Source organism: Petaurus breviceps, unplaced genomic scaffold, assembly GCF_028583685.1.
Source record: "Petaurus breviceps papuanus isolate PSGF00001 unplaced genomic scaffold, PetGlider_PUasm1.0 221, whole genome shotgun sequence".
Classification (NCBI taxonomy): domain Eukaryota; kingdom Metazoa; phylum Chordata; class Mammalia; order Diprotodontia; family Petauridae; genus Petaurus; species Petaurus breviceps.
Genome location: NW_027185877.1, coordinates 3894930 through 3908591, shown reverse-complemented (window position 1 = coordinate 3908591; position 13662 = coordinate 3894930). Strand labels below are relative to the sequence as shown.

General features: G+C 37.3%; 1 protein-coding gene and 1 long non-coding RNA gene across 6 annotated transcripts in view; one reads left to right on the top strand and one right to left on the bottom strand.

Annotated features, from left to right (window-relative positions):
* SYT1 (synaptotagmin 1) overlaps positions 1–13662 on the top strand; it is a 766356-nt gene that overhangs the window by 599960 nt on the left and 152734 nt on the right. The window lies entirely within an intron of this gene.
* The window catches only part of LOC138166378 (uncharacterized), a 73117-nt gene that overhangs the window by 44338 nt on the left and 15117 nt on the right, over positions 1–13662 (bottom strand). The window contains exons 2-3 of one of the 2 annotated variants that reach the window (XR_011169585.1): positions 2609–2698; positions 628–765 (exon numbers count right to left, since the gene is read on the bottom strand). This is a non-coding gene — a long non-coding RNA (uncharacterized lncRNA). The remainder of the gene's footprint in view (positions 1–627; positions 766–2608; positions 2699–13662) is intronic. The other variant, XR_011169584.1, reaches the window with a different exon arrangement.

Genomic DNA, 13662 nt, shown 5'->3' with positions numbered 1-13662 from the left:
AATCTGAAGGATTTAAATTAAATATAAAGAAGAATTTCCTGGCAATGGATGTCATTAAATATTGACATATATGTCTAAGAGTCTAGGGAATCTCAGAAGATTTTTAAAAATAAGATTAGGGGGATGGCTTATATGTAGTCTAACCTTAAGATAGAGGGATAGTCTATTTAAACTCTTGAAATTCTCTAACAGGCCTATTTTTTTCAACAAATAAAACATTTTTAAAAGAAAACAATTTTTTAGAAAGCTTCATAGTAAGACTAACCCCAGAAGAACAGAGCTTATCTTTTTTTTAATCTTCTTACCCATGTCTGCATTTCTGCAGTCACTATCACTGTAGGATACACTATAGGTTTTCTGACAAGCCCTGACAAAGGTGCCTGTATTTCCCTCCCTCTTCAAAAGTAATCAGTTTTTGACAATGAAAAATACAGGAAACAGACTTTGGAAGCGGTGGGCTCCAGGGATTAGATACTGAGGGTTATTGATTAAACGGTTTATTTCTTAATAGTCACCCCATGGGCTAACATTCTGGGGAAACTGTTTACCTGTTGCCAGCTCTCAGGAGACTATTAGGTGAAGGTAAGCAAAACAAAGTCATCTCACACACAATCTCCTAATGAGTACCTTGTTCACTCAGAAATCCTGCTGGATGAAACATGGTGACTTCCACAAATAATTCTGCTTAGTTTCACTCAATGGAGAGATTCTACAGATGGCCAATAGCACCTACAAACTGCTACTGCCATCCCCATACCAAAAAGACTGTGGAAAACAGAAAAGAAAGACAGAATCTCAGTGTCCCAGAAACTTAGACTTGGAAGTGGCCACCTGATCCAACAAATACCTGGACAAAATGACCTTCTCTCTCAAACCTCACATGCCTCACCTACCTGATGGTCTCCAGTGAGAGGGAACCCATTACCTTGAGAGTTTGCTTGTCCTATTTCTTAGAGAACTTTACCGTGAAGTTTTCCCTTGATTCAAGCTTAAATCGTTTTGTCTGCAATTTCCCACTAGGCAGCCAGGTGGGAGAGTGGGTAGAATGATGGGGCTGGAGTTAGGAAGATCTGACTTCAAATACGACTTTATACATTAACTAGCTATGTGATTCTAAGCAATTCACTTAATCTTTGTCAGTCTCAGTTTCCTTGACTGCAGAATGAGGACAACATAGTAATATTAGTAACATAAAAATGTAAGTATTTGCAAGGATCAAATGAGGTAATATTGGTAAAGTACTTAGCAATATCAAACACATAGTAGGTGCTATATTAGTGCTTATTATCTTCCCTCCTCCTTTCCTCCCCTTGCTCCTAGTTTTACCTCTGGTGCCAAGTCTATTCCCTTATCCTGATGATTACCCACATCATTTTTAAAAATTTAGCATGTTCCTAGAAGTTTCCTCTTCTCCAGTTCCTTCTAAGAGTCTTCAATATAGTTTGATCTCAAAGCCTTTCATTGTCCTCTGAATCTTCTCCAGCTTCTTATTGTCATTTCCAAAATAAGATGCATATTTATGGCAAACCTAAATCTAGGACATAATTATATGCATCAAAAATTAGGTCAGCCTAAAAATTGTCACTCTTTCTGTATTTGGCCCAATATGTCACGTCCAGTTTTGTAGAAGGGATTCTTCTTCAGATACAGATTGGATTACATGGTCTCTGAGGTCTCTTCCTAGTCCAGATTTCTGTGATTTTTTCCAAATCATGAGGCGCCTTTCAAAATCTAATTCTAGCTTAAGTGCTAACTATACAACTTTTTACAAGTTGCTTCCCGTGTCTGGGGTTCTATTTCATCATTTATAAAATTAATGTAAACATCACACACACACATTTAATTTACAAGTTCCTCTTCCTTTTCCAAATCATATTGCCCAGTTAAACAATCTTGTAATCTTCTTAAAAAAAAAAAAAGATTGTAAACAATCTTTTTCCCAGGGAAACAGACTTTGCCCACTGAGCCATAACTAGAAATTTGGGTGCCTAGGGCAAGTGGCTTGAAACATGACCTAAAATTAACTAAGATATCTAATGAAAGCCAAAGTCCATTCTAGGGAGGCTTAGGGGGAGGGAGACTGGAGGATAATTAGGGAGGGGCTCAGACGGCCTGAGACAGGCTATCATTTGATAACTCTCTGTTCTAACTAATTATTCTTGATAACAATGACTTAGTAAATTTGGTTATTTCTTTTTCCTTGAAGGAGCTTACATGCCCCCAGCCTACTGGGCACTGCTATCCACTCTGCATCTCTGTCATCTTGATTCTCAGGCCTTGACATGTGGTCTACTATTGAACCTTCCTATATATCTATTATGTTAGAATGTGAACTCCTCCAGAGTAATATCTGTTTCATCTTTCTATTTGTGTCACCAGACCTTAGACTTAGAGTAGGACATTTTGAAAACACTGCAGACTTAGTAAATGCTCTTTCATTCATTCTTTCATTATCATCTAAATTTCACTTCCCTGGGGCAAAATATTAGTCACCTTCGTGTTTGCCCATAAGAAATTAGTCACCATTAGTACTGTGGTAGAAAGAGTTCTAGGTTTTGAGTCCATCATAAAACGATCTTTTATTTATGACCTTGGGCAAGTCACTTACCCTCTGTGAGCCTGGTTCCCCTCATGTGTAAAATGAAGGAGTCATCCAAAGCGATTTCTAAGGTTCCTTCCAGTCCTCAATCCTATGAACCTAAGAAGACAAAAATATTCATTAAAATCAAACATATAGCAATTCTATTCCTTGAACAACAAAACCTACTCTACTCTTATATATTATGTATAATACTAATATATTTTATACTTATATATTATATATAATATACTACTCATATATACAATAAATATACTACATATTATCCCTTTGGCTGTTTTGCAGAAATAGTTGAGGCCTTCTGAAATACATTATTTACCCTAGTAGGGAAGAAAAAAAAATCTATCCACTTATTTCTTGAAGACTTGGGTCCAACTTATGACTGTCAAACAGATTTGATTATCTGGTTTACTTAACAGATTCTCAGTGTAGTGTGATGGAAACTTTACTGTTTTTAATGTGTCACTTTTTGTAATCCAGATTGCTCAGAAGGATGTTATATACTTTCCAAGGCAGAAGAAGGCTTTGTTGTAGATGAGAAGAAAAATACAAGAAGTCATTATGTGCTTTTGGTAGATGTAAAAGGATCAGATGATTGAGATATTGAACTGGGAAAATAAGTATTATTTTCTCTGATTTCACAGAGAAATTACAGAACTCTTACATTCTAGCTTGCCTTTGATTTAAGAGAGCCAAATTCTGATAAATCAACATAAGTGGCCAACTGTTGGTCATATTTGACTTTGTGCACCAACATTCCCCTGAAAGCTAATGAGTATGCCTCAGAAAATTGAGATGAAATTTCCTTTTATTTTATTGGGAAACTCATGGTCCAGTTGCTAAAATCAGACTTAATCTGATTCTGGATAGGCCTTGGGAATGTGGTGATGTATATACCTTTATCTTAACTACCTCTTTCACTCTGATCTCCAAATTCTTATTATATATGCTCAAATTTTCAAGTGCATCTGTGATCTCGAGATGCATGTTCCAAAGATTTAGAACATGGTCCATCCACACTACTTACCCTATATGACTCTGGTCCATAGCCTGCCATGAATTTGCCCCCAGGGGTAGGGAAGAGAATGGAGAGATTTCCCTGGAAATGAGGTTGTCCAGTGGACAGAGTGTTCAATCTAGAGTCAGGAAGACTAGAGTTCAAATCCAACCTCAGACATTAGCTGTGTGATCCTGTGTAAATCAATCTCTGTGTGCCTCAGTTTTCTTATCGGTAAAATGGGAATAATAACAGCACCTATTTCTCAGAGTTGTTATAAAGATTAAATGTGATATATTTTTAAAGCATTCTACAAACCTTGAAGTACTATGTAAATAATAGCTATTATTCTTATTACTATGATTATTACTATGCCTCAATTTCTCTTGACATTTTGAGGATAACAGAGGAACAGGCAAACTATGTATCAGTTGCTTGTATATTGCTGTCCCTCTGTGACCAGTCCATCTTCTTTTTCAATCGGGCATTTCTTGGGTGACCTCTTTTATTCCATTTCTTCTTAATAGTTCCTTATATGTTAAAAGTGTGGCCACATGCTTATACCCCCCCATGAGGTTCTCTACTGCTGCCCTCTGAGCAATAATCACTTTCAATGGAGATTGTATGAAATGTGCCATGACTCATAGCCATGAGACACAGCAGAAGAAGATGGGATGTTAGAAAGATGGATCTTCATTTCAGGAGAAAGTTTAGGGTCCTTAAAGGAACTCTGCAGTTTCTCTAAAGACAATACAGCCTTCTCATAGACACTTTTAAATCAGAAGGTGTGTTTCAGAACTCAAAGAAAACACATCTTTTCTGTCACTTGTAAGAAAGCATTGCTAAAGATTTCATTAGTCCCTCAGAGCAGAACCTTTAGAGTAAGGTTGCTTTTTACCTTTTAGACTATCTTTAGAGTCTATCTGTAGCTATGATTCTCATGACTCTCATTCAAATCACAATAACCCTGTGAGGTAGGTGCTGTTATTATCCCTATTTTACAGATGGGGAAACTGAGGCTGAGAAAGTTTAAGTGGCTAGGACTTGAACTCATTATCCTAAATCCAAGGCACCACCTAGTTGCCTCCTTAGACATAGAATCCTACCATGATTATCAGAACCCTCTCTCAGATACTCCTTGATTTAGCAAACTGTCTGGAAATCCATGACATCCTAAGACCACATTACATTTCTTCTCAGCACTGGATATGGGCTGTTTGCTCAGGGAACAGCCCCATGACAAGCGAGAGTTAATAAGTTTTCCATGCTGTCAAAAGTAATAATATTAATGTGCCATTCTGAGTTAAATTAATTTTGTTTTGTGCACCGGCCTGCATAAGCGTGAGTGACATTCAGAAATACAACCAGGCAGGCATTGAGAAGAAGCCAAGAAAGTAGAGCCGAATGAGATGCAGTCATCAGAGCAGAGACACCAGCTGCAGGCATTTGTAAGGCGAGGCTGAGAGGAGAGGGTGTCATTATAGCAAACTTATGGCTTTGGGTTTTAGTTCATTTCCTCCTTTCCTTTTCTTTCTTTTTTTGTTAAATTTAGAAGAGACATTTCATCTTCAGGGGGAAAAAAAAGGAAACTCAAGATGTTTGACATCTTCGCCCCCTGTTTGGAAATGAAAGCAATCTTCTTTCAAATCTCTGATTTCAAGTCCCTTCAAACACAGATTTTTTTTTCCTTCCTCTGTCTGGATGAGGCAGCTGATTAATAATAGCTTTTAAACTGATGACCGTAAAGTGGCATTTTCAATCCAGAATGTGGGGGTGTTTATTTCATAGACTACTTCAGGGTGTTCCTCCCCAAAGGCAGATAGGAGTAATGTCTGTAAACAGTTAAAAGAAAGATGTTGAACATAGAAAAATAATAGCCAAGGATGAGTCACTGGTCACATGGCCAAAGTGATTGGTGAAAGTAGATTGCCTCTTTCTCCTGGAGCATTAATATTTCAAAAGAAATAACAGCCACAAATCAAATTACAGCTCAACTGCAGATTTTCCAGTTAATATGTACACTATAAACAGGGACTAGGTAATGTTTAGATTTCCCTCGATCCCGTGAGTTTAAGAGGAATACTCAGTTAACTAATATCTCCTAGCAGTTAGTCATAGAAACATAGGTCTAGAGTTGGAAATGACCTTCCAAGGTCTCCCATTCCTTCTTTTTAAAGATGAAGCTGAGGATTAAAGAGATGATAAATGACTGACCCAAGGTCACATAGGTAGTAAGTGGCAGAGTCAGGATTTGAATTCAGGTTCAAACAGGCTCCCACATTCAGCATCCCAAGTTTAGTTCTCTTTGCACCCCACTATTCCCTACCATTTACCAATTAATAACCATATGTTTTGTTGATGACCCCTTTTGACTTCTATTTCTAGTTCCTAGGCCTCCTCAGAACACAAATTGTAAGTAGTTTACTTTCCTCATTGTGGAAGACCTAATGGCCCAGTATCAGCCTGCCTTATTTTTTTTCCATTCACTACTAGATGAGCAAACTGAGCACCTAGTATGTGCGAGACATTTCAGTACTTTGATGAGAACATGATGGGGATACTCCTTCCATCTGTACAAAAATCACAACCTATCCTTGCCATCTCACCCAATACAATTCTTTACTTTGTTCTTGGGACAGAGTCAGGGTGAGAAGGTCCATCTAGGATGTCTCAAGCCTTCCCCTTATTCCACTGATGCAACATACAAGGAAGGAACTATTATTAAATCTTTAAATTGAAAAATGTAGCACATGTATCTGGTAATGAGTTCACTGACATATTAAAAACGTCATAGTAACACTTTTTCCCCAATAATTTTATCAGGCTTTGTTTTGGATTTTTATTTGAGGTTTTTTTGTTTGTTTTGTTGGAACAGAACGAAAAATTTTCCTTTAAGCAAATGAAACTTTGAATTACCATCCATAATGAGCAATTACTTCTCACACTCAGGGCTGAGTCCTAAAAAGTGAAATAATATTTGTAAAAATGCTTAGCATAGTGCCTGGCACATTGAAGGTGCTATATAAATGTGTATTCCCTTTCCTTTTCTCTTTTTTCCTCTTGTTATCTGATTCTTTCTTGGACCAATCAACTACTTGCTTTAAAATTGCTATGGGTTTAGAATATAGATTATTCAGAAAATGGGAATTCAGAAAGTGATCATCTTGCCCACCCCTTCTCACTTAACAAAGGAACAAATGGAGGTCCAAAAAAAGTAAAGATATTTGTTCAAGATAATTTTTTTTGGTCCAGATCTGTGATTTTTTTCCATTGAGGAAATTCCCTGTAAGGAAACTTCCTCTACCAAAACATCTAAGTACCTGTTTGAAAACACAATTCTAGACAGTTGCCTGGGCATCAAAAAGTTAAATGACTTGCTGAGGATCACTCAACTGACATGTGACAAAACAAGATTTGCACCCACGTCTTCTTGACTATAGGACCAACTTTCTAGCTGTTAAGACACTTTCTCCATCTTGCCCCAATCCATTCATTTATTTATGAGCAGATACAGAACCCAAATACCCTACCTTGTGCTCAACTTACTACTCCATACTGATTTTCTCTGTTTTCCCCATAGGAGCTACTGATTAGGAAATATGAGGCAAGTGACATCACTTGTAAAAGTTTTCATTACATGGAATTCAGAAGGGGAAAAGAGGTTACATCAGTCCTAGTCCTCATGGTACAGAAATAAGCATTCTAGCCTGGCATATCTAATGTGTCTATGCTTTATGCTAAGCTACCACTTTTGAAAACTCAGTTCTCTGTAAGAATCAGGAAATGAACAATCCATTGTGCTTTTGTTCCATCTTTATTCTAAAAGGCAGAAGCCTCAATCAAAAGGCAAAATCCTTCATTTCTAAACATTTGATGCCAGCTGCTTACATTTTAAGTGCCAAAGTCAGTATCACCATCAATATATGAAATGAAAAAGAGTTGGGGAAAGGGAGAGAAAAAGGAGGTCAATAGATTCCTTTTGGCTTTAGTAAAACTTTCTCTATTCTTCAAATTATTTGTTCAGTTATGTCATTAGCAAATGAAACCATTAAAGATGGCCAAGTATTCATCAACACATTTTCAGGGAATGATTGTGCAAAAAATGTTATTTTACCGTTCTCTTCCTTCTTCAGTCAACCACCTAACTTGTTACTTCTCCTCTTCCTCCTCTGCTTTGCAAGTCCTATACTTTCACCTTTTTGAAAGCATTTCTGAAAAGTCATCATCTTAGGAAAGTACCTTCTGCTTAAAAGTAGAATGTAACTTCCTTGAGAGCAGGAGGGGTTTCATTTTTGCCTTTGTATCAACAGTGTGTAGTAAAGTATTACTATATAGTACAGTAGCATATAGTAGATGCTTAATAAATGTTTCTTGATTGATTGACTGATTGATCATAGCTTAGGACAGTTTATTTTGAAGCCCTACATCCCCACTGACTTACAACTGACGCAATAGCACTCACCTAACTCTTCATTGCTTACTATGCACCCACTTACACAGTAGAGGTGGTGGCTGAGACAGCATCTGCCATATTCAAATGTATCAATCAACCAACAAGAATTTATTATACTCCTACTATGGACTAGGCACTGTTCCAGGGGCTAGAGATACAGAGACAAAGGATAATTAGCTTTTGACTTCAAGCTTGCATTCTGTCTATCTCATACCACTCTTACATGCTCTGAGCTCCACTCGCTTCCTCTGCTTCCTTTGCTGAGGCTCGGCTGTCTGGGAATGGCTAAGATTGTCTCTATGACAACCAGTGGGCACAGATGAATCGCAATGTACCAAAGGGATTGAATTTGGAAGCTCTGAAGCTCCCCTAACACAGGTTCTCAAAACAAAGTCCCTAGTGTCAATTTGCTACTCTTTCTGGTCAACAAAATCTTGGCTAAAGAGTTTTTGTTTGTCTTTCTGTTTTATATGAACTAGCGCCATTATCAAGAATGAACTCTGAATTACTTTGTTGCTTTCGACATCACAATTCAAGAGTACCATTTCTATAGCCCAAAATATTCAGGGAATGACCTTCAAACTATCTCCATTGATCTTTTTATTCATTTTTTAATTAAAGCATAAAACACAACTATTTTCAGTAGGACCTAAATGTAACCCTAAGGTTCTCATTGTAAAATATGTATTTAAAATATCCTGCAACCAATTTTTCCTGACATTTATACTTTTCTTACCTTAAAAGTCACCCTTCATATCCAAAATAGCTTCATTCTCAGAATCACCAGTTTCTCTTATGGATTCCTCCTCTAAAGCCTCCAAATACTTTGCCACTGGGAGATCTAGGCTAGAGATGTGATATGATTGAACTTGTGTCTAGACAGTCGAGTTTAAATGGTAATTTTAGAATTGTTGGTATTTTTGCCTAATTCATTGCTGATAACTAAGAATAATTACATCCCTAGACATATTTATCTTCTTTCTGCCAAAGAGCTTTTACTCTCATAAATATGATCTCATTTGACCTCCTTAAATCTCAATGGGGCAGAGATGAGCAGATTGTAATCTCTTTATTGATAGAGGGGCAGTGTATCCTGGGTACTTTCAGTCAATCTGTTTCACTCAGCCAAGCTCCAGGATGCAAAAAAAGGAATGTGGAAACCCGTATTTGGATATTGTTCTGCTCCTCTGAGAAACCCTCTTACGTAAATGAACTGAACATTTTTGTGGAAAGACCTTGAGAAAGCCATTTAGGAATTGTTGCCTATGATTGCTCTATCCTGGAAGCACACACAGGAAGGCATGAACACACTTTAATCTTTCCTACTGAGTGTGCATAATAGCATAAGAAGCAGCCTGAAGAAAATTGAGGCTGGGAACTAGCATACACCAGGGAAACTTTGCCTTCTGTTTTTTTTTTCCTTCCAATTCAGGACTCTGACATTCTCTCAGTGCTACACTGATAATAATGAAATGTGTGACCAGTTGGTTGGATAAGCAGTCCTAAAAAGGGGTTAGGGTTAGAGGACCCCATGCCAGGGTCCTCTCTTGACATCCTCACCTGTTGCTCCAAGAAGCTGTAGCATGCCCAGTAGCTACATCCCAGTAAAACCATCTTGGTAGACCAGGTTGAAGGTACCCAACAGGTCTCATTGTGAGTTAGGGGGGTGTCAACCCCAAGCATATGAAGACATCCCCCACCCTTGGCAGAACAGGCAGATGAGAACAGTTTGTTCCAATGGCCATGAAGGCAGCTGAAGCTGGCACTGTGGAGTCTCAGAGCTTGGACAGACATAAATGACACCAGGGTCATCCACTGCATCCTGGACCATCACCAGTCATCTTGACTTTTGTCTTACCACTGGACTTTAATGAGTCTGGAAGAGAGAGTGAGGCTGAAGACTTTATGCAACTCTGCCTCACTTAAAGTCAACTCACACTAAAGCCAAAACATCCCTCCATGATGTCACTTGTCCCCTTCAAAAACTAAGGATAAACAACAACAAAAGCAATGATGATATGGCAATGAAGTGTAGCAGCTGGGAGTTCCGAACTTAAACTTAGGAAGTCCTGAGTTCAGATCTCAGCTCTGAAACTAGCTATTTGATAATGAGCATGTGGCTCAAATTTTCTAAGCCTTACAAGAGTTACCCTAAGGCTCTAAATTAAAGAAGGAAAATATTTTGCTAGGGGAGGGAGTTCCCACCTCAGTAAAAATCCATAGGTCACAAATGCAAAAATGAAGATGTCATTAGGAAATCAAGACAACTTTTAGAAGCTAAGAGTATATTTGGAATCATAGAAATTTAGAGGTGGAAGAGGAACCTAGTCCAGCCTTCTCATTTGACAGAGAAAACTGAAAGCTAGAGAGGTCAGGTGACTTGCCCAAAGTTAAAAATTGAGTTGATTGACAGAGTTTGGAATTCAAATACTTACTTCGAGGGAGAAGTACCTCTGTGACCTTGCCTGGCTTCTAATTCTCTTTCTTTGAAGTACAACTGTACCTTAACTATATAAAAATGTGTATTTCATTTGTAAAGACTTCAAGGAAAATCTTTTTTACCATAATTTTTATTTTAATTTTCAGTTCCAGATTCTCCCCCCCCATTCCTTCTCTCACTGAGAAGGCAAGAAATAGAATACATATATACATATAAATATGTCTGTATATGTATATAGTCATGCAAAACATATTTCCACATTAATCATAAAGTAAAATTTTTAAAGTATGCTTCAATCTGTACTCAAAGTTCATTAGTTCCTTCTCTCTGGAGTTATTAGCCTTTTTCATCATGAGTCATTTGGAATTGTCTTGGATCATTCTCTTGACCAGTGTTGTTAAGTCTTTCATAGCTGATCATATTACTCTATCTCTGTTACTGTTCTCCTGATTCAGCTCATTTCACTTTGTGTTAGTTAAAATAAGTCTTAACCAACCTTTATAACCTGTTCATATTAACCGCCACTCACCAATACGGAATAAATTTTTTATGTAATAAAAACAATGGCACCTCACATTTATATATGACTTTAAGACATCTAAAATACTTTCCTTTCATTGTCTTATTTGAGCCTTATGCTTTACTCTGTGATCTAGCTGATACCATTATCCCATTGTACAGATCCAAAACCTGAGGAAGATTAAATGACTTACCCCCAGTGTAGCACTGAGAGAATGTCAAAGCCCTGAACTGGAAGGAAAAGAAATAGCAAATAGCAGTAAGTATATGTGAAATATAATTAGAATTAATAGTTTTCCTAACTCAAAATTCAACACTGCTGGCTATGTAAATCTAACTAAAAAAAACTCAAAACTTTCCCTTTGTGTGGGGGTCAGCTACCCTTTTCCCATGTCTCACCTACTGAAGCCAATAACTGACGCTCTCCTCCACCTTGACATACCCTTAATAAAATTCAGCGCTCTTTTACAGTTCCATGAACTTACTGAATGACTTAGTAACCTCTTCAGTTCCAGCAGTCATCCTGTCTTCTACCTCACCTTGAATCTCACCAGTCTCCACTATTTATATCCTAGTGTTAATTAATGCACTGGCCTCATCTTCCCTGGGTGATTACCATTCTGTAGAAGCAGTCCTTTTTGTATTTGTGCTACAACTCCTCCATCTGTCTAATTCTCATCTCCAACTCTAATACTTAGATGCCAGTCAGTTAAAAAGCATTTATTAAGCAGCTTCTAGGTCCCAGGCAATGTGCTAAGGATACAGAGAAAGGCGAAACACAGTCCTCGACCTCAGCAGGTCACAGTCTAATGGGGGAAACAACATGCCAATAACTATGAATAGACAAGCAATGTATAGGGCAAATAGGAAATGATCAGCAGCAGGAAGGTACTAAAATAAAGAGGGATTGGGGAAGACTTCTTTGTAAGGCAGGATTTTAGCTAGGACTTAAGGAAAGCAAGGGAACCTAAGAAGTAGACATGAGGAGGGAGTGTTCCAGACTCGGGATGACCAGAGAAAATGCCCAGAGCTGAGACACAGAGTGTCTTGGACAAGGAAAAGCAAGGAAGCCTCTGCTCTTATATCAGGTTGGGGAAGGAGTAGGGCATGTAAGGTATAAGGAGGCAGTGTGTGGTGGTGGATGGAAAAGGTATAGAGATGCTCATAGAAGGTAAAACAGACATTTGTGGCTATATAAAATGTAAAGGTTCTTCCATAAACAAAACCAGTACTGCTAAAATAAAAAGAAAGGTACCCAGGGAAAAATCTTTTCAATATTTCTCTGATGAAAGTCTCATTTCTAAGATATACAGAGAATTGATTCAAGTTTATAAACTTGAATGAGTTTATAACTCATTCCCCAAGTAATAAATGTTCAAGGGATATTAAGAAACACTTTTCAGAGGAAGAACTCCTAACTATCAGTAGCCATACAAAAAATTACTGATCCAAATCATGAAATAATTTTTATTTGTTAAAAATTAAAAGAGTTTTAATGTTCTATTTCACACCAATCATATTGGGAAAGCTGACCAAAAAAGCTAAAATGACAAATGCTGGAGGAACTGGGGAAAAACAGGAACATTACTAATACACTGTTGGTGTAATTGTAAACCAACCAACAATTTGGAACTGTGCTCTCCAAGTTACTAAACTGTATATACTCTTTGACCTAGCAATACCACTATTAGGCCATTACTACCAAAAAGGATAAATAAAACAGAAAGGGATTCATATGTACAAAAATTTTTGTAGTCACTCTTTTTGTGGTGTCAAAAAAAAAACTATAAAATATACAATGTGAATTTTTTTTTTACTGAAAAAAATTTTAAAAGCAATCTATTTGAAGGAGATACATTTATGCAAAATATAAGATGATTTTTAAGGCAAAGACAATTGGGCAAATCATGTAGAAGATAGCACTCAAACTGAAACTTGAAGGGAACTAGATATTCTGAAACATGGAGGTGGAAAGAACATGCATTATAGGCATGGGGAGTAGTAGCCAATGCAAAGGCCTGGAGATGGGAGATAGAATTATTCCATGTATGAAGACCAGCAAGAACAGTTTTGCCTACACCATAGCATACATGGTTGTGGGACTAACAGTTTAGTTGAAACTAGACTGTGGAGGACTTTGCTAAATAGAAGTGTTATTTATTCTGGAGGTAATGGGGAGACATTAGTGTTTGTTGAGAAGTGGAATGACATAGTCAGATGTGTGCTTTAGGAAATTCAGTCTGGTATACCTTCATCAAGGTTGGAAAGGGGAAAGTCTAGAGGCATTGAATATCAATGAGGAAGCTATTATGGTGGTCCAGGCAAGAAGTGATGAGATCCTAGACTGGGAAGATGGCTGTGTGATTTGTCTGTTTCCATATTTTCCAGTTATATTTCTTGAATTGGCATATACTTTTGGAGCTATGAAAAAAGATTGATTTCTGGCTCTTTATTCTTTGGTATGTACTTTTAATGGTACTCAAATGAGAATAACTATTCTTTTCAAATAGGTTTGGATAGCTTTAAGCTTCAGTATTAGTAAATAGGACTTTCGTGCTTTATATTAGCCTACTATTTAGTGCAGGCATTGGCTTTATTTTTTTTATGTTTTATTGATAGCATCAATGAAATTTATTTTATTTACCTAGCATTAC